The sequence below is a fragment of the Podarcis melisellensis genome, assembly GCF_964234715.1.
Source record: "Podarcis melisellensis genome assembly, chromosome: 1".
In the NCBI taxonomy this organism is placed as follows: domain Eukaryota; kingdom Metazoa; phylum Chordata; class Lepidosauria; order Squamata; family Lacertidae; genus Podarcis; species Podarcis melisellensis.
This window is the reverse complement of record NC_138528.1, coordinates 70,853,585-70,880,785: the sequence shown is the minus strand read 5'-3', so window position 1 is coordinate 70,880,785 and position 27,201 is coordinate 70,853,585. Positions and strand designations below refer to the sequence as shown.

The 27,201-nt window shown below is 41.8% G+C and overlaps 1 long non-coding RNA gene across 1 annotated transcript; it reads right to left on the bottom strand.

The window, feature by feature from the left end:
- On the bottom strand, positions 1–26,945 carry LOC309378198. Its single transcript, XR_014171850.1, has 4 exons — positions 26,885–26,945; positions 2,728–2,816; positions 2,386–2,429; positions 1–217 (listed from the first exon to the last, which is right to left on the bottom strand). It is a non-coding gene; the product is annotated as an uncharacterized lncRNA (long non-coding RNA).
- Between the last annotated feature and the right edge of the window lie 256 nt (positions 26,946–27,201).

The following is a 27,201-nucleotide window of genomic DNA, read 5'->3' as shown; positions in this document are numbered from 1 at the left end:
TCAGTCTGAAAGGAGCTTTTATTTTTGGAACAAAACCAATTTCTCAAGAAATGCTTTTCAAGGGCAAACAATATGCAGTAGATCTAGGTTGTGTGTGGACTATGTAGAAAAAATCTCCATTGAGTCTAGAATAAAATGTCGTGTGCATGCAGCCTCAGTTCTGCAAATAGAATGACTCCTTCTCTTCAGAGAAACGACTTCAATCCAGCACAGCTTGCTGCTTGAGGGAAGGGAGGGAAATGTTTTTGTTAGCAACTGTGAACTGCCCTGATTTCTTTTTTAAATGAAGGGAGCTCTATAAATGGTTTAAATGAATAGAATTAAGTCAGATACACCCGGCTCACAATAAATGCATAGAAAAGGAATGTGAGCTCCTTGGAGAAAAAGGTGGGATATAAATGCAAAAAATAAAATAAATAGGGAAACTATTCAGAAGCAGCCTCTGGGATCTTAAAGACTGGTGTTCTCTCCCCACTCCTGCTGCCGCCCCCAGTTTGACTTCATATGCTATGTGGCTCAAACACGGAGCCATGGAACAATAAAGCTATTCAATTCAAACCTAGGTCCAAATATTCTATTGCCATAGAGCAGCCTGTTTATTTATTTAGCACCATCTATGTACATAGCACTTTATGAGGAACAGGTATGACAGGTCCTTATTCCAAAGGCTTACTATATAAAATAAGACACTAGGAAACAACATAAGAAAGGACACGGTTAGGCAGGGTAAGGATATGTGATTCAGTTTTACATACTTTGGATTAGTTACAATAAGGCACAGGGACTAGAGGTGATCCAAAGTTTCTTGAAAAGGAAATAAGGGAGGTGATTCTGGGAGACAGTTCTAGGCAGCAAGAGGAAATGGATGGAATCCTTTCAGCAAGCAGGAGATGTTTGAATGGCTGAGGGTGGTAGAGCAGGATGAGCAAAAGTCACAGGAAGGGATGTGTTGGAAAACAAGCACAGAGCTCTTAAGGAAGGGCAACGCCATGGAGGGTTTTAAAGGTGGAGATACAGAAACTTGTGTATGATCCAGGAATGGACTGGGAGCCAGTGAAAGCATTTAAAGAGACAGGTCTGTTAAGAACCTAGATGCAGCACTGAGCAGGTGGGGCTTCCATCTTCACAACCTAGCCCAGACTATAAAGCTATGCCAGTTGCTCCAAGATGCTGTTGAGGCTACGTGCTTCTTCTGCCTCAGAAGTTGTGTATGGTCCACAACTAGGATCCTCTCTGAACATCTGACTGTGCTTTGCAGTTTCTTTCACAGCCCCAGTCTTATTGATTGCATCTGACTTGGATCCTCACCTCCTTTTGGTGATGGATATCTCAGGCGGACATTTTCGGTTTGAGCACACCCTAGGACATGTGAGTGTACTATATTAGAAACTTCAACTATGCAGAAATTAGCAGCTTGAAACACAGCAAGGTTGTTTCCGCCCACGGCATTTCAAGTCACTTTTTTATGTTGCTATTCACCCCAGAGATGTCTTCACCCAAGGCCTATTATACCTGATTTGTTTCCCCATGCCAAACTTCAGTTCACAGAAGTAGTCATCTGCACTTGCACAACAGCTGCCTCATATGTACATACCTCAGCCCAACAGCAGCTTCTATTTTTTAATCAGATGAAAGCTAGTTTGGGTGAAAGGGCGTTAAACAGGAACATTTCTCAAGAAGCTACAGAATACCTGTGGATTGTGGCTTAATGTCATGTGTACTTGGCTTCAAACTCCAGGGGTGGGAGTGTGCTAGAGCCAGAGTAAGCTGCAATGGGTACACAGTCTTAGTATAACCAAGAGCCATGCCACTGAACTGATTTTTTAAAAAATATATGGACTCTAAATTACAGACTGAACTGTTTGAAGTGGTTTACTCATGCTGTCAGCAGCCACCAAACTATCCAGGAATCCTTTCTAGGGATATATTACAAAGGTCAAAAATAAGACTCATTCAAGCATTATTTCTGTCGTTAAAGAAGATGCTATGGAACACTGAGTATGGAATAGAATAGCGGAGATCACTCACATAGGTCCAGGCCAGCTTTTAACCCAGATACTGAGATGAAGGTTATTTTGAGTTCAAATGCTGCTGTAGTAATGACAGTACAGCATGTATCTAACTATGTGGAAGGATCTAGACATGACTGCAGCAGACCTCTGAAATAGGACACACTCATGGATCGGGGCGGTGGGGGAGGTGATGTTAGACTTTTCCTTCCCCCTGTAGAACTTATGCCTTCCAAAAATCAGCTTTGGGCAAGCAAATCAGGACAATTGCTGAATAAACACATCTGGAGTAGCCTTGGTGCAGTGGTGATTAGGACCTGGGCGACCAGAATTCAAATCCTCACACTGTCATGAAGTGACCTTTGGCCTAACCTACCTCACAGGGTTGTTGCAGAGATCTGTGTATGCCACCTTGTGCTCCTTGCGGGGGAAAGGCCGGATATAAATGCAATAAATAAAACAAAACAGTGTATTATACTTATTAAAAAGATTGTGAAAATGCAAACAATTTTGGCTGAAGCAATTGTACTGACCTTCTGACTGAATTTGGAACACTTTCATGGGGAGTGGTGGAGAAGAGTCATGGGGTGACAACATGAAACAATCAAGGGGTGCTGCATTTGGGAACATCTGGTATTGCCATTTATTAGCAACCCCCAGTGGCTTGGCAGGAATTCCAAGCCAGCACCCAAATTCTTGAACTATCACTTGGACTCACACATAGGCAGGAAATTTGAAGCAGTGCCTTTTGTCCTTGCTGGTCCACTCCTCACTTCTGCTGCATTACTGCTGCCATTGTTCTTGAATCTTGAGTAATGGGATAATCTACTTAGACTCATTTAGGTTTCGCAGGCCATTGGGTACAGCACACTTAATAAGGAATTTGTGAGCTTTTCATGTCAACTCAGCTGTTTGCAGCCCTCCTTCCGTTGACTACTGTAGAGAATAAAGGAGACCTTCCAATGCATTTTACAGCACAGTTGTTGCTCAAAAGCACTTGATACTTGTCAGTAAGCATTGTTTAAAGCAGCAGATTTTCCCCCTCCCCAGAGTTAATTAAAGTAATAAACTGGTTATGCATCTTGGCTGGTAAAATGCGATAACCTCATAACAGTTCCCAGAAGTAGGAAAAACTTGCCATTTGTCAGAAAAGGTCACCTTGTCCTCGTGAGGCACAGGATAAGAAGTCATCAGTTTCAATAAAAAAATAATGCAGTGCTCTTCTAGACAACAGGAGGTTGGCAATTCACATAAACACTAGAAAATTCAGGCTAACCAGCGGGTGTGGCTCCATTTTGAGTGTGGCAGTGATGGCCATTCACATTGGTGCAGCGCACATTTCTGAGACTAGAACCAACTTGCTGAACATTTCAGTACCAATGTCTTAACCTCTCTTGTTCTGTCATGTATCATTTGAATCCCTTGTTAGGTTTTTCCAAGTATCTGTGGTGTTTCTCCTTAAGCCTGTCAAACCATATTCAGTCCAAGCTTCAAGAGCTTTCCAGATATACTTACCCCACAGAAAAAGCTGCAGGGAATCAGAATGAGAACAACTATTTTAGGCTGATAAACACAACTGTTCAACTACTGACAATCCTTTCTTAGCTGGTTGTAGTCACTAGTACAGTCATACCTTGGAAGTCGAGCACCTTGCTAGTTGAACGTTTTGGCTCCCGAATGTCACAAAAATGAAGTGAGTGTTCCAGTTTCTGAATGTTCTTTGGAACCCGAACGTCCATCGCAGCTTCCACGGCTTCTGATTGGCTGCAGGAGCTTCCTGCAGGCAATAGGAAGCCGCGCCTTGGTTCCAGAATGTTTTAGAAGTCGAACAGACTTCCAGAACAGATTCCGTTCGACTTCCATTCCGTACCATTGTATATTTATTTATGTACAATATTCTTGTACTGCCCACTGACTAACGTTGTCTGGGCACTGAGCAACACAATTTAAAAGCCTTATTTGTTTATTTTAAAAGCAACAACCAGAAACAACATACGGATACAGAGGATATTAAGCCAATAGTAGCAAAGCATATAAAGCAGAAGTTACATTCAAAATCCATCCAAAGCCAAGCAATTCTGCACCCCATTGAACTCAGTAGGAAATTTAATTATATGCTTAGCTCTCACTGAAATCACTGGAATTTACAATGCTAACTTTAGTTGAAAACGTTCATGCCTAAAATGGCACATATATGATTAATATTTGTCACCTTCACCAACATCTGCCAGCACAAACAAACATAATAGTGGATCAAGTTTAGAAAGCACCGAAACAACACTACTTTAGTAGATATGGACTGAACATTCCAATACATACCTTATGTTGGACTTCAGGTATGCTGCCACTACACTGGTAAAACAGCCACCAAATATACAACATAGAAAATACAAAAATGGCAGGAAAAAAATGCATATCAGCTGTGTCCACAGAACAGTAAGCCCACTAACCAGGGATGGTGCTGGTGACAACACCCACGTGTTGCCCACATACAGAGGCATTAAACGAATTCATGATGGTCAGGACACACAACCTGCCTGCACTGCCAGATGTACAAGATAATACCACATGGCTCCAACTCCATCAGTGCCAGTGCCCCAGGAGTTCCCAGGCATCCCTGAAGGTAGGGATTTGAATCACTGTTTTGAGAACACAACTCATAAATGTCAGGAAAGCCCCACTCACCTTAAGCACACTTGATTTTTTTTTTAAAAAAAACACCTATGCCATGAGGCAGGGGGTGGGAGCTACCAGGACTTCTCAAATTACAACATCTAAAGAGCAGCTCCCAATCACACCTGCAGAAGGAGACACCTGCTTTGTTTCCTGGGGGTGGGACCATAAAAATGCTTGCCTGCAAATCTCCAGGCAGAGGCTGCACAGACATCTGTTGTAGAGTTGCCATGTTGAGCTTTTTTTTTTTTTTTAACAAAGCACTGCCTTTGGAAATTCCACCTGGACGTCAATTCCGTCTTTGAAATCCTGGTAATGTCCAGGAAAATTTGGACGTATGGCAGCCCTATCTGTTGGGGATGCTATACCTTTCTTCACTGAGTAGGCAATTGAACAAATTGGTGCATACTAGGTCCCTTCCATCCTTCTGAATTCTCCTTGCTCTGCCAATAATGTAACTGCATTTTATTTTATTTTTAGCTTTGGTCTTTATATCCACAGTTATTGGCACTTGTTTCTGTTCTTCAGGCTTGCTTTTCTTAATCTATGCAAAATGTAATAGAACAACCTGGATCAGCATTTCCTCCTTTTAGAACAAGTGACCTTTTATAGAAATACTGTCCTAATGATAAGTTAGGTATTTTTGGAACAACTGAGATTTATTTATTGGCCCTGTGCATATTTTTAGAGTTCCATATCCATCAGGAAGTCCCATCATTATTCATGTGACTGACTCAGCAAATTGCATCTGCACTGCTATACTGCCATAGCAATAGCATTATCAAAGTGATTAAAAGCAATTTATTCCGTGTGTGTTGTTTTGATGCTGGCAAATTTATCCTGTTAAAACATTAACGTCCCTGGTAAAGAAAAATGGGACAATCTTTAAACAGGTCAATTGATCCAGTGTAATATTATTTCCTGCAGCAAATGCAAGCCTTCCCATGTATAAGTTGGGGTTAAAATATTAAACATTAAAAACTTCCCTATACAGAATTGCCTTCAGACGGCTCAGGGGTCAGATAATTCCATACCTTCCAACATTTTGCCAATGAAAATAGGGACGTCCTAAGGAAAAGTGGGACATTCTGGGATCAAATCAGAAACTGGAATGGCTTCTCTAAATCAGGGATATCCCTGGAAAATAGGAACACTTCTCAGCTATACAGCTGCAAAGAAAACATTTTAAGTGTGTTTTAAGTGCAATATACAATGTAACACTAGATGGTGATGGTGAGCCTTATGGAAAATTCAATGTATTTTTAAAAATGCTTTTTTAAAAAAAGCATTTTCAGAACTGTTTTTATATTTGTGTAGATTCCATCTTGGAGGGTCTGGTAAATAGATTTGTTAATTGCATAAGGGACAGATTAAAAAAAACCAAAACAAAGTTGCTGAAATATTGTTTTCGTTTATCAGCCTCTCTGCATATCAGATGAAAAACAACTTAGGAAGACCCACTGCCTAGATAAGGGATGGGGACTCTGTTGTCCTCCAGATACCTTTGGGTTCTAAGTCTCATCAGTCCCTGTCAGCATGGCCAGTGGTTAAACCTCTCTGGGTAGTTCTAACTTTTTTCTAGTCTTAGACTATCACTTTAATTTGTTTGGAGAGATGGAAAGGAGAAAAGCTCAAAAGGAACCTGAATCTTTGAAGGGAAGGGCTTGGCAAATAAAAAGAAGAAAAGGAGTGGAGTTGAATTCTTGCCCTACTTTCTTCTGGCAGGTTCTAAATAGGACTAACTGGAGCATGCGCAGTTAATCACAGACAGTCTGCTGCAGCTTGGAATCAGGCCAGTCCTAGCCTCCTAGTAAAAACTTTCACTTAAGAGCTTAGTTCACCTCCCTTCCTGCTACTTTCTAAAATGTATCATGTGCTATTTTTCACTTGTTATAAGCCACCTTGGATGCTGGTTGTCAGGGGGGGAAGTGGGATAGAAATATTTTAAACAAACAATATAATATTGCTGTCAACTGCCCTGAGACGTAGAGATGAAGTGTGGTAGACAAATTTAATAAATAAAATAAAAATAAAGTAACAAGCAAACAAATAATGGCTTTGCATAGGCCCTAAAGCAGGACTACCATAAGCAACAGTAGGCTGGGCAGGAATTGGAGTGGGCCTGGGCAGTGGCGTAGCGTGGGTTGTCAGCACCCGGGGCAAGGCAAGTAATTTGCGCCCCCTAACCCGTGGATTTTAGCAGGGGGCAGAGAGCTGAAAGTGCGAGCGCGCCCCCCCCCAGATGTTGCGACCGGCCCCCCTGCACCCCCCACGCTACGCCACTGGGCCTGGGTATGGCAGATTCAGGCTAAGACCTTTGTCTGCCTTTGCAGTGTGGTGCTGCAGTATACAGTCTTGCTCAGAGGACGAGAACAAGTGTAGATTGGGACCCACAGTTCTTAGGTTCCCAGATCTTGTTGCACTCCAACTCCCAGTATCCCTAGACAATTTAGCCGATTTTCAAAGAATTATGGGTGTTGTAGTGCAATGACATGTGGGAACCCAAAGTTGAAGATAGCTTCACTAGTAGATATCTGAGTAAAGCGAAGTAGATTGAGAAGCATTTCTGACCCCCCCCAACAGTTTAACAGTGACAACGACAAAATTGCTACCTCATTTTATAACATCGAAATGAAGTGGCGAACTGCATTTGATACCTAGGAATGGGGATTTATGTAGAGGGACTGTGACCTCCATTAAGTTCTGGTATGAAAAACAAATCCATGGGTTTCTAATTAGGAAGATAAGAAGCTGCTTTCTACCATCTCAGACCATTGGCCAATTTAGCTCAGTATTGTGCACAGTGGTTGAAAGTTGACTCTCCAGGGTTTCAGACCAGGGATATTATTCCCAGCCTTACCTGGAGATAAGGGACCAAAGGTAGGCACTTCTGCACTTGAAGCAGATGCTCTACAACTGAGCTACAGCCCGTCCCTTTCTTTAAATGTAAGTGTATATCTTTTGCCCTTGGCTCCAGCTGTTAGATCTTTTGAGTTTTAGTGAAAAACAAATGAGATCACACTGGCCTGAAGTCTGCCCCCACCCCCCAAATTAGAACAAGTGTATGCTTCACTTGTGCATACAAACCAAAAAGCTTGCTCCTGATGCCCTAAGCTACTATATCAATTTCCACTGAAATATTGCACAAACACATTTATAATTAACTATCACTAGGGACATTTTTTTATTTATTTTTTGCAGAGCCTTGTTAAGTGGATAAAGGCTTGGGAATAAAACTGTCTGAAGCCCTTAACTACATTAGTATGCTTGATATTGTCACTAAAATAGACTTGGGTGTCCAAGCAAAAATATTTTTTCTTATCTATAACATGGAAAAAGGTTGTATAAAGCATTCAGTTTCCTTCTTAGTGCTGTGCAATGTAATGTCACACATCCTAAATATAGAACTTTTCATAATGGCTGAAAATACCCCAGTGTTTTTTTTTAAAGTTCTAAATCTTTATTAAATGTCTAGTATCTACAGCTATTTTAATGTCTGGTTTCTGTGTTAAACACACATTCATTGCATGATTCAATTAAGTAGCAATTGCTGTACCTGTATTGCCTGGTTTGACAGCCAATCAGCACCCTCTCAATCTCATAATCACTGGCAAAATTCACCTCAACATTCTTCTACCAGCAGGAGCCTATGCTGGATCAAAAGCCCTTCCAAAAAAAAAAAAGGAAACCTTCCACCCATGGAAGTGAAAGTTGTGATCCATGCCATGCTTTCTCATTTTCACATGGATTTCCCAGACTGATTCAGAAAGATAGTGTTTTCTGTTTGGAATGTTTTTAATACTTCCCTTTGCTTTAAGTTAATACGATAGTAGTGTTCTGTCATTTCCCTTCATCTGCTGTCTTCTGAAAAAGCAGCAAAATATATTTGTCTCTTCTCTCAATACAGTATTATCAATTTCATATGCCATGGCATGATACACTCTACAGATAAGGAGATTTAATGGGTCAGTATTGCTATTATTTGTTCATTCTGATGGAGCTGTGTTGAGATCTTGAACATAGTTTGGACCACTGTGCTGAAAACTGACATTATTCCAAAGAGTGTATATGTAGGACCTGTGCAGGAATCCACATATTTCTCATAATCTCTTCTTAGCATCTGTTCCGCTCCCCCTGCAAAAAAGGCTCCCCATCTCAACAAATGCCTGAACAGGGACTTTAGCAGAAAAGCTCTTTAAATTATGCAGGGAAATACAGTGTGCACATGCACTGATGGTTCTTTCACTTTAAAATATTATCATGACAAATCCCCAAACTGCTTTTTAAACTTAAGATGCATGCGCAAGTGTACATCAAACAATTCCTGTGACTGGACTGTTGCAAAAACCACTCCCTGTTTGGCTCTTTGTGTGAATGCTCAGTGAAGTATAAAGGTAGTGGATGGGAAGAATGGAAAACGCATCTATGCATGAGCAAAATAGGCACTCAGCTTTTGTAGATAGGGCAGCGTGGATGTTAAAACGTAACATTCAAAAAAGTGTGGACAATGCTGTGCTATCCCATATTCTGATAAAAGCGGAATAAGAAGGGGGGGGGGGAGTCAGAAGTCCTCCATGCAGAAGTGCCCAGTTTGTAGCTCCAGTTTGTATATTGCAGAACCGGAGATTCTGGACATGGAGTAAATTAGTTTTGCACTCGCAAGAAAAATGCTATTATAATTCCAAGATAACATGCATACCATATACTGCATGATCTTTAATCTAGAATAACCTCAATTGAGCAACTCCATATATACTCACCATGACTGCCATGGCTTAGAATCTTACTTTCATCCTTGTGCATACACTAAAACAGTAGGAAGGAAAATCCATTAATCTGTCATTGTTTAATAAACCTAACCATGACTATGAGATAGTGCTTAAAGGGTATAGAAAGGCAGCTCTCCATATTAATAATAATTTACAATAATAATAGTTATTATTTATACCCCACCCATCTGGCTGGGTTTCAGCAGCTGCTCTGGGCAGCTCCCAACCGAATGTTAGAAATACAATACAGTATTAAACATTAAAAACTTCCCTAAAGAGGGCTGCCTTTAGGTGTCTTTTAAAAGTAAGATAGTTGCTTATTTCCTTGACATCTGGTGGGAGGGCATTCCACAGGGTGGGCGCCACTACCGAGAAGGCCCTCTGCCTGGTTCCCTGTAACTTGGCTTCTCGCAGGGAGGGAACCACCAGAAGGCCCTTGGCACTGGACCTCAGTGTCTGGGCTGAATGATGGGGTTGGAGACGCTCCTTCGGGTATACAGGACCGAGGCTGTTTAGGGCTTTAAAGGTCAGCACCAACACTTTGAATTGTGCTTGGAAACGTACTGGGAGCCAATGCAGGTCTTTCAGGACCGGTGTTATATGGTCTCAGCAGCCACTCCCAGTCACCAGTCTAGCTGCTGCATTAACATTGCAATCCTAAGCATGTTTATTTAGAGGTAACTACAGCTGCTGTGCCTTCACTGAGTTTCACCTATTGTAAGTTCCTCACTTAATATGAAGGTATGTCGAGCCAACAAGAAGGTTGCATAGCAGTGGAAGTCTCCAGTGTTTCCATCTCCTTTCCAGATTTCTAACTGAAATCTTTTCCAAGGTTTCTCATTGATTTCTGGGTATTTGGCAAGAAGTTTACACATTTTCAAACCATTTGGGTCGCAGCAATGAGCTCACAGCAGTCTTTGTTTTAAATCAAAGCTAAAATTCTCAATAATTAACACCTTTTTTTACTGTTTCAGTTTCCACAGAATGCTTCTGTCCAAAATTTTAGTTTGATCTCAATCAGTATTTTTTTAATTACCAGAATATTTTTCTGAATAGATTAAGATAGTCACAGAAACTTCCAATGTTCCCTGTCTCATCAGATTTAATATTCCAGTAGCTTGCAAGGTTCATTTTTTTGTATGAGGCAATTAAGGCTGGTGACACAAACTGCAAAGAGTGATTACAATTAGATTATTTGTTTGGCTGCCTATTCACAAATAATTCAAGTGCTTCATTTCTTCTAAGGTGCTGTCAGAGAAGAAATGAACATTATGGCAATATCATATGCCAGCCTATGAACAAAGCTAGGTTTAATTTAACATTCTACTGGTGCTTCTTCTAGTTGGGTCTTTGCCTGATAATGTCTGAGCAACGCAGAGGACTGCAGGGAATGGTCCCTGTTTTGCACACAAACTTGGAGCCAAATACATTCACAGAGTGCTTTGATTTTTGACAGAATTCCCAAACAGAACACAGTTGTAAGGGGAGATATAGGCACATTGCTATTATATTTTATTATATTTATTTATTATTAAACTTTATATCCTGCCTTTCCATACTGTGTATCCAAGGCTGGTCAGCTGCTGTCTCAGCAACTAGAACAACTTGCTGTGTCAGTTTCCTGACAGATGGGGCATTTATCCATGTATGTATGTGAAAGCAACAGTCCCACCCCTCCACCTTAAAGCAGAAGCGTTTTGGAAGGGAGATGCGGAAGCAGAGAGGGACTTGGCTGAAGACATGCTGAGGGAACAGGGAGTTTCCCTCTGGGGACCTGAGGACAAGGGTGGTCCAAGGTTTCCTCAGTCCCCATCCTCTTGGCCATCACTTGGCGGTGGTGGTGGCCATTACTACCCACTGTGCTACTCACACTGCCAATATTCCCCTCAATTCCATTTCCCAGTTATGTGTGTCCCAACACAAGTTAGGGCACTTCCAGACAGGCTGTTTATTCACACAAAAACTGGTCGTTATCCCACACTTTCCAGTGCAATTATCCTGTCGCTTTGCCAACTGCAAAAAAAAAAAAAAGGTCTGATAAGAAAAGTGATGGAAAATTGCTAACTATGCTTTCCAGGGTCAAGATAAGAGAAAAGTGGTTCTGCTGGTCTGTAGCAGCAACTTGCTGTGCCCAGCATTGATTGGTTGGTAGCTGTGCATAACAATCCCTCCCCTATTCCCTGAGCAGTTTTGCAACTTGTTTAACACTGATTTTCTTTTCAAAAAATTAAGGGATAAAGTAAAGTTTGTCTGATTAAAAACAACAGGCTAAAGCAATATAATTTGCAAGGTAACATTTTTCTGCTCTGTCATCACAATTGTAGTCTGTCTAGGGAGACTTGCATTTCACCCCCCAAAAAACCCAAGAGGGGCTACTTATTTAGCATACAACACACCATGAAAGCCGGGTTCATATGCCGCTGTCTTACAGATTAATGGCACAGGTTCAGAATTTCCCAGTGGATTGTGTCACGCCAAGCCAGTCAGTCATGGCATATACTTGGCATTCTATAAAAACCTCCACACTTCTTTGGCACTACATGACCCCACTATCAACTTTTTAATCAGGCTGCTGGTGTTTCTGTATCAGACATCTTAAGATTATGAATTAGGCCATGAGGGGATGAGAAAAAGAATTGGGATCAAAGATTAATTGCTTCTCCTGTTATTTTATCCCTTTTAGAGAGGAAATCTATGAGACAGAGGGAAGGGGCTATTTTTGGAAGCCACTCATGTTCAGATTAGTGGGGAAACTGCATTTATTCCCAAAAAAGTATATATTTCTGAGGTATTACATTCTATGCATGTATGTGCAGCAAGTCTCAGATCTGTATACTTTCTTTGTCCCACATGCAGTATGTTCTGTGCAACCTGGCACATTTATTGATTATTGTTTCATTCTTCCATGTCTCTTTTCCATTGGACAGATCAGATGTGCAGAGCACACTCATGTACACCTGTGGGCACAGCCTCTCCAAGCAAAGAGAGCACAAGAGGCTGTGCCCCAGCCTACAGACTACTTGGCCAGGTTGCTTGCTCATGTGCAGTGAAATCTTACGCATGTCTCCTCAGAAATAAGTCCAACTGAGTTCATTGAGAGACACTTATTAGCAAGTTTATATAGCCTTAGGTTATAATCTCAAACAGACTTTCTAGGGAATGAATCACATTGAATTTAGTAGAAGTTACTTCTGACTTCTTTTAGCACAATCAACTCTGCATGTGTAATAGACTCTGCATACATATTTTATAATTGGGAGCAGAAATTAAACTAACTAATAAATAGCATGAGTTTACTAGGAGATCATAATTTATTGCTACCATTGGGCTGTGTCTGAGGCTCAGAATATGCAATCTATGGCATGTAGGGATGTATCTCACAGTGCTCTCATGTATCTGGAACCAAGAGGGGAGGTTTACAAGGTTCATTCAATCCATGAAATAATAACTGAGGTGGTATATGAAAGTAGTACTATGCAGGAAATGCTAGCTCCATTTGATAAATGACCCAGCTCAGTTATTTATGTGTGATGCCAGAGCACAGCCAGCCTTAGAATATGTAAGAATATAAACGTTGCAGTTGATTGAGTTAGTTAAGGAATAGCAAATGTTCAAAAGACCTACCCATCTAAGTGGATGTAGTGTTGCAGTCATCATCCGTAAATCAGGCTAACCTGTCAAAATCAACTATTAGGAGTCTTGCTTCCAGGCTTAAAACCAGAGGCAATATGTATGGGAATGCTTAGAGTTCTCTGACTACTGTAATCTAGTGATGTCTGATGAGCTTCTGCTAATGCTGCGGGTGGGTGAGTTTCCACTATTTTTGGCTACTCTGTGTTCCATCTGATCACAAACATCCTGGGGAAAGACACTGGAGGCTGCAATTGAAATAAGAGCATAAGAAGAGCCCTACTGATCAGGCTTAAGACCAGTGAATCTAGTCCAGGATTCTGTTCTCACAGTGACCAAATAGATGCTTATGAAAATTCTGCAGGCAGGACCTGAGTGCAACAGCTTGTGATTTCCAGCAGTTGGTATACAGAGAAATATTGCCTCCAACAGAGGCATCAACATGCTCAGGCAAATCCAAAGTACAGTTTGTAGAAATGCAACTTTATTTTTCCCACTGAGAACAAAAAATCCCCAGCGAGGATTAAGTATGCTCTTAGTAGTCAAGTAATGTTTGAGCTCTTGATTGCTCATAGAACTCTTCAGTAGGGCATGGCTGCCGGGCTGAAACCCTGAAGACAAGCACTTCTGCTAGGAGGTGAGGGTGCACTGCAGTGCTTTGTTGCAATAAATTCCACTTCTAAGTCATACAAAAAATTCTGTGAGCCAAGCCTTGACATTGAATACTATATGATATACTGGCCTGGCAAAATACATCAAGGTTATTATGGACACTGCCCTGATAAAAAGAGAAGTCATTTAGTGTCTCAGTCTGTGTCATAGTCCTGGTTCTACCCATTCCACCCAGGGGATCAGATTTATCTGCAGAAACATGCTTGGTCTGCATTCACAACACTGCAGCTGCAAAATGACACGCCACTAGCGTCTGATTCTTCTTTTGCACGGATTCACTTCTGTTTCTTCCGCTGTAGATTTTTTTTTAGGGGGGGTACCTGCTTCTTGGGAGTAAAGCAATGACAAACCTAGACAGCATTTTAAAAAGTAGAGACATCACCTTGCCGACAAAGGTCCGTATAGTTAAATCTATGGTTTTCCCAGTAGTGATGTATGGAAGTGAGAGCTGGACCATAAAGAATAGCTGAAGAATTGATGTTTTTGCATTAAGGTGCTGGAGGAGACTCTTGAGAGTCCCATGGACTGCAAGAAGATCAAACCTCTCCATTCTGAAGGAAATCAGTCCTGAGTGCTCACTGGAAGGACAGATCGTGAAGCTGAGGCTCCAATACTTTGGCCACCTCATGAGAAGAGAAGACTCCTTGGAAAAGACCCTGATGTTGGGAAAGATTGAGGCCACAAGAGGAAGGGGATGACAGAGGATGAGATGGTTGGACGGTGTTCTCGAAGCTACCAACATGAGTTTGACCAAACTGCAGGAGGCAGTGGAAGACAGGAGTGCCTGGCATGCTCTGGTTCATGGGGTCACGAAGAGTCGGACATGACTAAATGACTAAACAACAACAACAAACCTAAACTGGGCTACACTTACAGAATCTAACCTCAAATATGTATTATCCTATTATCAAGGTATTCAATAGAAAGTCTGTAATGTATATGGACACTGTCAAAAGCAGCACTAAATGTACATAGAAGAGAACTGTAAAGAGGCACGTTATTTTTTCATGCAGCTACAGGTGAAAGTGTTCCCAGAGGCTATTAGCATAGATTTTAGCAAATCACCATGAATTCATGTTGTGTATTCTTGCAGGTAAACTGACTTTAATTTCAATAAATTGGCTTGACTAAGTAAAAATAGCAGGTGGTATCCTTTGCTAACCTTGAGGCTGATTAGCATGGAAACTGTGTAGCTATCTGCAAAGTAGGCTGATACCCAAAATCAATTTGCATAAATACAGTTTCAACAGGAATCTCAAGACTACCTTGCTGAAATGTTCAGTTCCAACATTATACTAACTTACAGTATGTTGTACATTAAATTCTTTATCATATTTACAGCTAGAATTGGTGTTATGTTGCCCCTCCAATTCAGATTCACACTGTAAAAGTGACACAAATGCATCGATTTTTATCATATTTGTGTGCCATCCTTTCTCAGGCAGTGTTTCACACCCACCCACACCAAGTAATCATCATACCCACATGGTGCAGTAGATAAAGGTGGCAGCCCTCTTCAGACATTCTGATGCTCTGATGTTCAGTAAACATGTGCCGGAAGCGGTGACTGACTGCACAGGTTAGCTTTGTCCATATCATTGTTCCTATTGCCCTATACAAGTTGGAGGGCAAACTTGTCTGTGAGGGCCTGCTGTGCTTGTGAACACCCTCTACATTTTACAACCCTGATTTTCCAGCCCTTTCTCATATGCCTATTGAACATGATGTCAGAATTCCTGAAGAGGGCTAAAGTGAGTAGCCCAAGGTTACCCATTCTGCTTCATAGCCAAATGGAGACATGAACCTAGGACTCTCTGGTCTAAAAACAACACTCTGCCCACTATCCTTTACTGCATACTGTAGCATAGCAGCAGCAGCAGCAACAACAACAATGGTATGCTTCTCAGGCAGTTCGTTACATTGCTCCCTGGAGGCATGTCCACACACATCAGCATTCTGTGACACTGATTTAACGTATTTCTAGATGGCTGCTTGTAAATTACACTGTGTACACAGTTACTCAGATATCCAGGCGTTGGATCTTCTACCAGCAAGTTGCATTAATGGCCTGCTATGCCATAAAACTTAAATGTGTATTTATATTGTACATATGTGTATAATCTGGAACATCTGCAGGAATTGTAATATTGTAAGCTTTGTATTTTGGACAGAAGGTTAATGGGACTGCTTAAAGTTCCTTAGCTCAAGCATGCCAGGTATATACTGTGTTAGGGAAATTCCAGGTAAATGTTCCACAGTGGCAAGGAAATGCAAGGACCTTCCAGAGATGAGAACCCTTTTAGCAAATAAACACTCCAGATCCCCACACCCTGCTGTCATCCAGCTAAAGATGATGCAGTCTATGTCTGTGCCTGTAAAAAAACAACAACCAAGAGACTGTGGTTTTGAGATGCTGTGGGCCAAATCAAACCTTTGCTTAAATTACCGATACAGAGACAGGTGATCCTTACAGGCAACACTGTTATTGGGGACTTTTTCACTGGCTCCTGTTAGCACTTATATCTTTCATTTATGGCATTAATAGATACGTGCTGTTATGCTAATTCTAGTACAGTATAAGAGATTATACACATTATTGGAATAAAAATTATACTAGAATAGATTAAATTATGATTTCTGATACTTTAAAAGGGAATCTAACAAAAGTTGATATTGGACTTCTAACAGTATCAGATCATTAATAAACATGAGCAACACCACAACTAAACTGTAATAATCTCAAAATACCAATCTGCACTTAAACTCAGAACTTCTCTAGAACTCAATAACAACAGAAAGATAGAAAAAGATATAAAATAACTCTTTGAAAGTCATAACCATTAACAGTACACTCCTGCCTTATTATGGGATACGTCAAAAGCAGTTATTGGAAATACTTTCATATCAGAACAAAGCAGGAAAAATAAAAATAAAATACAAAAATAAAATACAACCACAACTTTTAAAAGAAATTGCAGAAGTTGAAGCAAGGCATAAAAGAACTAATAGCAACAGAGTAAAAACTATTCTAACAAGGAAAAGAGTTGAATTGGACTATTTTTAAACCTATAAAATTGCAGGATCTTTGCAGTTCTTAAACCAAAAATACTATGAACATAGCAATAAAAATTCCAAAATGTTGGCACATCACCTTCAAAAAATTACATTGAAGTAATTACATTGTATCCTTAAAATACCAAATAAAACTAAAACTTATTTCACACTTCTTTGTGTGCCCAGGGCAAATGTAAAATTCCCAGCATGCTACGACTCTCTCTCTCTCTCTCTCTCTCTCTCTCTCTCTCTCTCTCTCTCTCTCACACACACACACACACACACACACACACAAGCACATAGACATGTTGTGCCCCTTGCAGTGACCCACAAGTGTCCTAGTTTTTCCAAGCATTAGCCACTTATATCTGAAGACAAGTGATCTGTCCTAATTTCAATAACACATTGCATTTTTATACGGTGGTGTTTTTTTATCTGTGACTTTTAATGCATGATATGAGCAGCCAAAGTAAACAAGATAAGTAAGCGAGGGAGGTAGCATTCATTTCAACAGCCATGGGGTGAGGAGCAACAGGACCTAAACTGCACAGACCAAAGGTGAAAATGGTATTGGGCAGATGAAGCTGAGTGGAATGAAATGATCTGTCATTTGGCTCTGCACCACTGAAGCTGTAATCAGAAGTCACGACTAGGATTTCTTTTGAGATATGTGGAGACTTCAGTAAAGCAAAACCCAAGCAAGACAACTAGCTGAAGCAGGTTCCTAGGGTGTTGCACTCCTTGCAACATGAACAATGCAGCTTCCAGAACTGACATAAATATTTTTTACCTATTTCCATGTACACATAAATTCACATGAGATGGCACGATTGTCAGATGAGGGTAAAAGTTATTCCAAAACTGCTGAGCCACAGAAAGAGATGAAATACGGCTTGAAGAATGAAGACACTATATTGGGTACATGCACCACTCTGCAGTGAGCGGAATGGGGAGGACTCATGTAACAGTGATACACTTCTCTGTGTCTGTATATGGGTAGTGACATCATCATAAGAGAGGAATTAAGGACACAATAGGATTTCTTGATTCAAACTATGCTACAGCTGACAAGCAGGCGGTGGGCAGGGACCTCTCAGAAGTATCAGTATTACTCAGGAAACCTCCCAACTCTAAACCCTTACTGTCTCAACAAAAGGAAAGGCAGGATGTCAGAAGGCATAATGAGACTAACCCACAGTCTGGGAGCTAGCTGAGAAAGTGTGTGTGTGTGTGTGTGTGTGTGTGTGTGTGTACACTGTGTGTATGTGTATGTATCGGGAAACTCTGAGCTAAAAGTACACATGTGACACAAGAGGAGGGTTGGTGGAGGCTTCTCATAGAATGCCAGCAGTTTGGCAACACTTCAAACAATTCAATTTCTTGCACCATCAAAAGCAAATTTCCAAATACAGGCATAGGAAAATGTCTGTTAGCCAACAATTTAAAAGACTTAAGCTTTTTGCCATTACATTATTTTGCACGGAGGCCTCTTGTCCCATGTAGCGTCAAACTGAACAGTGCTGACAGCCCAAGCTGGGGCATACCAGGAGATCAGCTATTTACTGGAATAATGGAACTCTGCCTGATCCCTTGACTGCACCTCCTTTATATTGATGCAAACGCCTCATGCGTTGCAGAAAGCACCTGGTACATACAGTGAGAAAACTGGTACTGTAGCTATGCAGTGGGCACCAGGTAAAGTTAATAGGATGTATACAATAGTGCCCTCCTATAAAAGGAAGGTGTTTTTCCATTCACAGGAGATTATTTGATTTTGCTGAGATTTCTTCTAACCTAAGGAGCTAATTTCCCCTCTTCTGCATTCTGCACCAACTTCCACACTGTTCTAGAGGGTCCTCAACCCTCCTGAGCAGAATTCAGGGAGTGGAGAAGGCTGAAAATGGCTTTGTTGCTTCTGCTATTAAATAAAGTTCCTTTGCAGAAGGAACTATTAGTGCCAGATTCAATGAAGTTGCTGCGCTAGCAGAAGCCAGTGCCATGAGTCCCACTAGCTAGCCCAAGGGAATTTCCGCTCCCCTTGTGCCCCAGTGCCCTGCCCAGATCTGCTCAGGATGGTCAAGAGAACCCCCTGGAATAGCACACGCAGGGAGGAGAGGGGAGAGTTTTCCATCTGGCAAGCAGAAATGCTTGTGCTGATAGAATGATCACCTTAGCAACTGGCCAGTAGTTATGTATGCTGTATGCTTGAGCCATCTTCTCATTCCTGGCTCCAGCATGGATTCAATTTCTGGAATAGCTTCCTGGTGAGGTAATGGCCCTCTAAGTGTGGGCCATTAAGGTAGCAAAGAAAGTGATTCTGTGCCAGACAGCAATTGGGTGGGCCCCACTCCTTCAACTTGCTGGTAGTAAGAAAGAGAAGAGTTGAGTTATTTGAGCTAGAAGCTGGCTAGGCTGCAGGCACTCACCCATTTTATTCTCACAACAGCTCTGTGAGATGGTGACTGGCCCAAAGTTGCCCAGTGAGCATCATGACTTTGTGGGTAAGCATAAGGCATTACTGTATTTGTGGGGGTCCACAGCAATAAGAATATCTGACAACTAATCCTATGGCACAGGACCCATTCTGCCAAACAGTTTTGGTTATCAAGGGTATATACATAAACTAGAAGCCTACAGCCCAATCACTGACTTGTTATGTCCATTAAATACATGAAATCAGCCCCACCTACATTGCTTTTTAGTCCTAAGGGTTGCCAAGTCACAATGACATAGCAGTGGTAAAAGTCATAATGATCATAATTCAACAGCTGGTATCTAGGTTCTAGACCAGGCTTCCTCAACCTCAGCTCTCCAGATGTTTTGAGACTACAATTTCCATCATCCCTGACCACTGGTCCTGCTAGCTAGGGATCATGGGATTTGTAGGCCAAAAACATCTGGAGGGCCGAGGTTGAGGAAGCCTGCTCTAGACCTAACAGTTACTTCCATTAACCACCCTGGTTTTTTGACCTGGATATCAAAAGGGAGGTTTCTGTCTCTCTCCTTGGCCTTACTCCCATGGCTTTTGCTTTCATATGAAATTTTGGGGATTCACATTTTTTTTGGACTTTTCCTCAATCTCTCAGCAATCACCTATCCTTCAGGTATCCACTATCAAATCAATTTCCTGTTCTTTATATTCCCGCAGCCTCCTTATCTCTGGATTTCCTGACATTCCCAACATTTCAGGTTCTCTTCCAATTCTCAGCCTGCCCCTGTGGGAGGTGTTAATTCCAGACACAGTGACATTTGCCATTTCCTCACAGATGCTGGACTGCAAATATCAGCCACCATGCTATTCCGTTCCACCATATCAGCTTAGTAAATCAGTGTCATAGGCTTCACCACCACAAACATAAACTTATTTATACAACCTTACCACAGTCTACTCTCTTGGCAAGGTCATTCTTAGCTGATGTATGACAAGAGTGCAATGAAGAGAAAGTCTTTGCCAAAAGAATGCAATGATTTAATCCATGGGATGTTTCTATGTTTCTATCTCCATCTCTGATCAAGCATGTTGGTTTGGGACCTGAATTCAACTAGTTATAGGGCTCTAAATGCAAATGCACTACAATATATTAATGGTTTTTGCTATTTAAAGTGAATTTTGAATAGTACCTGAGAAAACCTCACCTGCACATCTATACTAGTAAATAGTAAATACTGTTGCCATTTTTATTTGGTAAAGTATCTGAGCTAAATCCAAACTCTTTGTATATTAATTGACAATTATATTGTTTTGCTTGGTCCATCATCATTTCTAACACTACCAGTTTAATTATAATCTGTGCCTTCTGTTTCCCCTACAACTGTAGTCAACATGCCAAAAGGATTGTTGTGAATATGGCAATGCATTCCATTAGAGTTCTGTTTCTTATATGCCTTTTCAGTCACAAAATAGGATTATGTATAATCTTCTCAACAGTTTTATATTTTCATGATGTGCTTGTATCTTTTCTTTGTCCTGTGTTTTGTGTATAATTATGCAGAGATCTGTCTAAGGCATTTCAAATTGTCAAGCTGGCAAACGTTTGCTCTAAGTGGCTTTGGATTCCTCCTGGAATTCCAAAGAGATTTATTTGAATTGGACCTTTGCAGTATGCCTTGCATGTTAATTCCATGCAGCAATCATTTGGCAGCAGTGCACTAGATATTTATGTCAATTAGAGGGTTTTTATTAGATTAAAAATGTCACCAGATGCAAGTCAAAATGTTTTGCAGAGCTATTTTAATAATGCACTAGCTAACTTGGTAAATATCCCACAGATTGTCTATTCTTTTATTGCTGAATTTCCCTTGCTCCCAACACAAGAATGCCATTATCCTGCTCAGATTTGCCAGCTAGCCATAGGTGGTCTGCCTACAGCTATTGAAAGTTGCATTTGAGGTTTTGAAAAAAATTATCCTGTGCGTGGAGTATTATTTGTTTTGTTTCCTATTTTCAATTTTCTTTTCATAGACCAAAATGAGAACAGGGTGATAACAACTGAGATACTACAGGCCTGCTACCTCATGGGTACTCTGTGCCTCCTGAAAACTCTTGTGTGAACCCCCCACCCCAGCTACTCATCCTAGAAGTGCCCCAGAAGGGACTATATAAATTTTGGCACATTATTCTTTATATATAAAGCACCTAATGTTGTCTAGGGGCTGTATAAAACCAGATCACAAAAGCAGGTGCCATGTGCAGGCATATAACAGAAAACAGTGTGCTACTTGGACAGAGCCCCCAAGTGTCCCTTTTTTCCATGGACATTCTTGATTTGATCCCAGAATGTTCTGCTTTTCCTTAAAAGGTAAAGGTAAAGGATGCCTGACAGTTAAGTCCAGTCGCGAACGACTCTGGGGTTGCGGCGCTCATCTCGCTTTACTGGCCGAGGGAGCCGACATTTGTCTGCAGACAGTTTTTCAGGTCATGCATGACTAAGCCACTTCTGACGAACCAGAGCAGTGCACGGAAATGCCATTTACCTTCCCGCCAGAGCAGTACCTATTTATCTACTTGCACTTTGACATGCTTTTGAATTGCTAGGTTGGCAGGAGCTGGGACCGAGCAACAGGAGCTCACTCCATCACGGGGATTCGAACCACCAACCTTCTGATTGGCAAGCCCCCTAGGCCCTTAGGACGTCCCTATTTTCATTGTAGAAATGTTGAAGGGTATGCTTGGAAGGAAAGTGTAAAGAAAGCTCAAAGGGGATGGTGGGGAGGATCAGGCAGGACAAGAGAGCAAAATGAGATACAGTAAGTGTAGCAGACTAATATAGGCTGTAGTAGACTGATTAGTTATAGAGGGCCTAATTAATGCAAGTAGCCACAGGGGCATAGCAAGGGGGGTGCGGTAGGTGTGACAAAATGGCGGCGGCACTCACCGCAGGGCCTGCAGTATACAGCATGCCTGCAGCATGCCAGAGCCACGCGTCTCAGGCGCCTGCAGGCTCCACGCTGGCTGCCCACTCCCTCCCACCCCAGCTGTAAGGCGGGTGAGGCCCCCCATGGGCACTGTGTGCCCCGTCCGATCCCTTCCTAAGGCTGCCCCGCCCCTATGGCGGTTTGCCCCACTCCTGGGCACTCCACCCCAGGTGCCCGAAAGGCTTCCTCCACCGCTGGTCACACACACTCTCACACACTAGATCAGGGGTCAGAAACTCTTTCAGCAGGGGGGCCAGTCCACTGTCCCTCAGACCTTGTGCGGGGCCGGACTATATTTTTTGGGGGGGAATGAACGAATTCCTATGCCCCACAAATAACCCAGAGATGCATTTTAAATAAAAGGACACATTCTACTCATGTAAAAACATGATGATTCCCGGACTGTCCGCGGGCTGGATTTAGAAGGCGATTGGGCCGGATTTGGCCCCCGGGCATTAGTTTGCGGACCCATAGACTAGATACAAGGATTTTGTAATCACTTCTCACTTGGGATGATACTGCACACCATGATGATACTAAATACACCATGAGCACTTCCCAGGACTTAATGGGATAGCAACTGTTTTATGGCAGCCAGAATCTCTCCCCTCCCTCCTTCCATAAGCAGCTTTCTTTGGAAGGCTCCTGGAACTGAGAGGGAGGGCAAGGCAGATGCAAGTAGCATATTTTCTCATGAAATTCCTTCTGGATCACACTCTTTCTGCATTGCTGAGATCCCTTGGCTACTGCCTGAGAGGCAGTCCCATATGGCAAATGGTCCCAGCCAGACTGATGGTTCATGAGTGTTAGCAAGAGTGGTATGCCCTTGAGCTGTCCTTTGCCTTTCTCCCTGCTGCCTGCATCTGTGCCAAGCATATTTATGTGTTGCTTCTGCAAATGTGTGCATCTGCAACATGGCTTTGGAAAAAGTGATAGAAAAATTAGCCACCCTGAAATACATCAAACAGCACTGCTGAAATGGAAAAAGCCTGACTACCCTTTTTCATTGATTAGTATATGGAATAGAAAGAAGTGAAGCAGAACATTACTGCTTGTGTTACTTGTCAATCATACCAGAGTCCTTATACATTGACCATAACACTGGCAGAGGTTTACTTCCTACTGAGCAATTGGGCAGAATATTTCAGGCAGGCCCTGCTCACAGCTACAGACCTAATTAATGTTCTCCTAGCAAAAAGAGCAGCTTGAAAGAACACTGTAAAAAGCAGGCTTTGTGCATGCCTGTAGTATAAAACCACACATGATTTTATTTGAGTAATAGAATACTATTAATAAATCTATAGGTCTAATTTTTGAACTAATTCAGTGAACATCATTAAATAAAATTAGTCCATTCTAAGCACTGGATCCAACTCATAGTCATTGGTTTTTATGACATTTGAGTTCCCACTATCCACTATCTTTCTTATACAGCTCACTCCTTTCAATCTGTTTCTGCTTTGTATACAATATCACAAGCTTTCTGTATATCAAGGCTTCCTAATAAGGAAAAATAAATTTATTGTCAACAGTAAATAAAATTGTGATGTAAACAAATTCCTCCCTCTTCATCTATAATAGTTACCAATCCTTCTTCGCACCCAAATGTATCATTCAATCAACATATAAATATATGTAAATCACATTCACAGTGGAGTATTTCAACACTTTTAAAAGAGTACTGTTACATTTATATGTGTATAATAACAGTCACGTCTTTCTTCAAAACCCCTTTGCCCCATTTATCATTTGTTATGCTCTGAAAATACATATATGCAGTACAAAAGTAAGTAAAGGTAAAGGTAAAGGTACCCCTGCCCGTACAGGCCAGTCTTGCCAGACTCTGGGGTTGTGCGCCCATCTCACTCAAGAGGCCAGGGGCCAGCGCTGTCCGAAGACACTTCCGGGTCACGTGGCCAGCGTGACATCGCTGCTCTGGCGAGCCAGAGCTGCACACGGAAACGCCGTTTACCTTCCCGCTAGAAAGCGGTCCCTATTTATCTACTTGCACCCGAGGGTGCTTTCGAACTGCTAGGTTGGCAGGCGCTGGGACCGAGCAGCGGGAGCGCACCCCGCCGCGGGGATTCGAACCGCTGACCTTTCGATCGGCAAGCCCTAGGCACTGAGGCTTTAACCCACAGCGCCACCCGCGTACAAAAGTACTATGGCACAATTAGTTAATATGATTGAATTCAGCAGCTGCTCATTACTGTATATAATACATTCATATTAAAATGTATCTGTAAAGCCGTAATAGCTCTTTGATGGAAGTACATCATCTACTGCATAAGCCTAATGTTCAGTGGTGTCTCTAAGCAGATAAAACTATAAATGCTGAAATGGAGATAATCCTGAGAAGAGCTGGGAATTTCAGGCTAAACAAAATAAAGTATTACGATGCTCATTTTTAGAAATGACAATGTAAAATGATTAAAATTCCAAAGAATATTTCAGCTAACACGCTCTCATGTAATGTAATAGTCACAAAGGGATGTGCCACACCATACGCTTTCAAGTCGTCCACTGCCCTGCTGCAGTGTCTAGGATCAGATAATCACAGTGTGTATTTTCCTGCTCTTGTTTCACATCATTCACTGTGTCTAGTGGAGTGGGGGAAATATGAGGATTGGTTTCACCCCCAGGCCCACCAATAGTTGTCCTGCACCCCTGGATTCACATGGGGGCCCATCCCTAAGCCCCATGCAGGTACCATAATTTTGCAGTGATGTGTAATCCATTGTTCTTCCCTTGTGTGGCTTACATTTACTTCTGTGCCGCACATGACTCTCATAACATGCCTAAGGTGGTATATCCTGTCCTGCCACAGGTTTGGATTGCCCTTCCTCTGGAATCAGAAAAATAGGGGGAAGTTTTTAGTAGGCCAGCCCACATAACTTGGAATCTAATCCTCATTTATTAACTTATTTGTTTTGTGCATTTGTATCCTGCCTATTATAAAATCAAATTCACAATTACAAGGAAAAATATATGTGTCAACAAGCAATCAAGTAAAACAAACAAACACATAGCAGTAAAAAAACATGTCATAAACTTAATAAACTTCTTTGCCAACTCTTAAAGCCCAACCTACGTGCTTTAATGTGATATTCCCACTCTTTGCCCTATAAAAAGTAAATGAAACTTGACATAAGGGAAGATAGGGGGATTTACCTGGTGAGATGTGGACATTTATGGAGCTTCTAGTGGGGCAGTGCTAAAAACCCTCAGTCTGGAAATAATTTTAGAAACAAATGAAAGGGCATATCTGATACACAGCAAATTACACCTATTTCCTTTCCCAGGTTGCTTAGTGACAAATAGACCCACTATAGCCAGAGTGGGTATTAATATAATGCATTTCCTGCCCACCTTTACTATGCACCTATCCACAATATACTTGATATGTAGCTGTAATGGCTTCTTCTAACTCATAGCATCAGAGGATGTATTTGGATGGTAGCTTCCTATCACTTTCCCTCTCTCTCTCCCTCTGTGTGTGTGTGTTTTGGGGATAAGCTTTAGTCTATGCATTTACTGCAGCCTAAAGTGTAAATGTGCAGATAAAGTAAGGAGACCAGCATGGGATGGAGTGTGAGTGTGGGGACTGCCTGAAAAAGATGTAAGCTAAGTAATTTGTCCCAAACAGGATATTCTCAGACTGTGACATGACCTTCCCTACAGACTGTGATCAAGACAGGTGTGGATGCCTCTCAGTCACTACCTTCTGATCATCTTCAGAATGTGTTTAGATTGGTATAAAAGGTAAAGGTAAAGGGACCCCTGACCATTAGGTCCAGTCGCGGACAACTCTGGGGTTGCAGCGCTCATCTCGCTTTACTGGCCGAGGGAGCCGACAATTATCTGCAGTTTTTCCGGGTCATGTGGCCAGCATACTGAGCCACTTCTGGTGAACCAGAGCAGTGCATGGAAATGCCATTTACCTTCCTGCTGGAGCGGTACCTATTTATCTACTTGCACTTCGTGCTTTCGAACTGCTAGGTTGGCAGGGGCAGGGACCGAGCAACAGGAGCTCACTCCGCTGCGGGGATTTGAACCACCGACCTTCTGATCGGCAATCCCTAGGCTCTGTGGTTTAACCCACAGTGCCACCTGCATCCCTTATTAGATTGGTGTAGTGCACCTTTAAACTTTTAGCAGAGCAATGCAGGCAGATGCAACTATGTTTGTTATATCTGCAGTAGGCCTGCATATGAACATCATTCAACTATACCTACATAGCTATTTCACCAGTTATAGTATGAATTCAAGCCTTACTTATATTATCTAGTAGAAGTCTACTTTGCTATTCTTTATTGAGCTGTTATTTCTTCAATAGTTAGTTTGAACAGAATAATGTATAGTGTTACGTATTTGATTGCCTGGATGTTTTCCTAATGGCCTGGAATCTCACCAGCCTTTCAAAAGTGACACTGCCCAGTTAGAAGGATGGGGCAGAGCACATTTTAGAGCCATTTTTAGCAGTTTGAATTCGGTCAGAATCTGGTAGTTTTTGAGTTAGGAATTTTGTTCTACAAGAATAGCTGTAAATGTGTGAGTCAGAAGATTAGCTATAGGATGAGGGGAAAACACTTTGTAGGCTATTTTACACTACGTGCACCTGCATAATAGAAAGGTAAAGAGGAAATCTTATCCTGTTACTACCTTGGCAAGAGGGATCAATGTCATGAGTCCTGCAGTGTTGTCAGGATTGGGCTTTGGTTGGAAGCTCTGATGGGGGAAGAAGAACAAGGAGAGGAATGAATTGTGGGCACTGAGGGGGTGCCCTCCCATTTCCACTTTGACTTTAGCCATCTTGGAATGGGGAATAAGCATGCCAGTTCTCTCTCCTGACCTTCCTGCAGAGTGGACAGCTGAGGGGAAAGGCTGAACAGAAGATGGCAGTGACTGAACAGGAAGCTGAACAAGGGGGTGCAGTCATGTCGCATGGAAGTTGCCACCTTTGCAGATGGGAACAGACT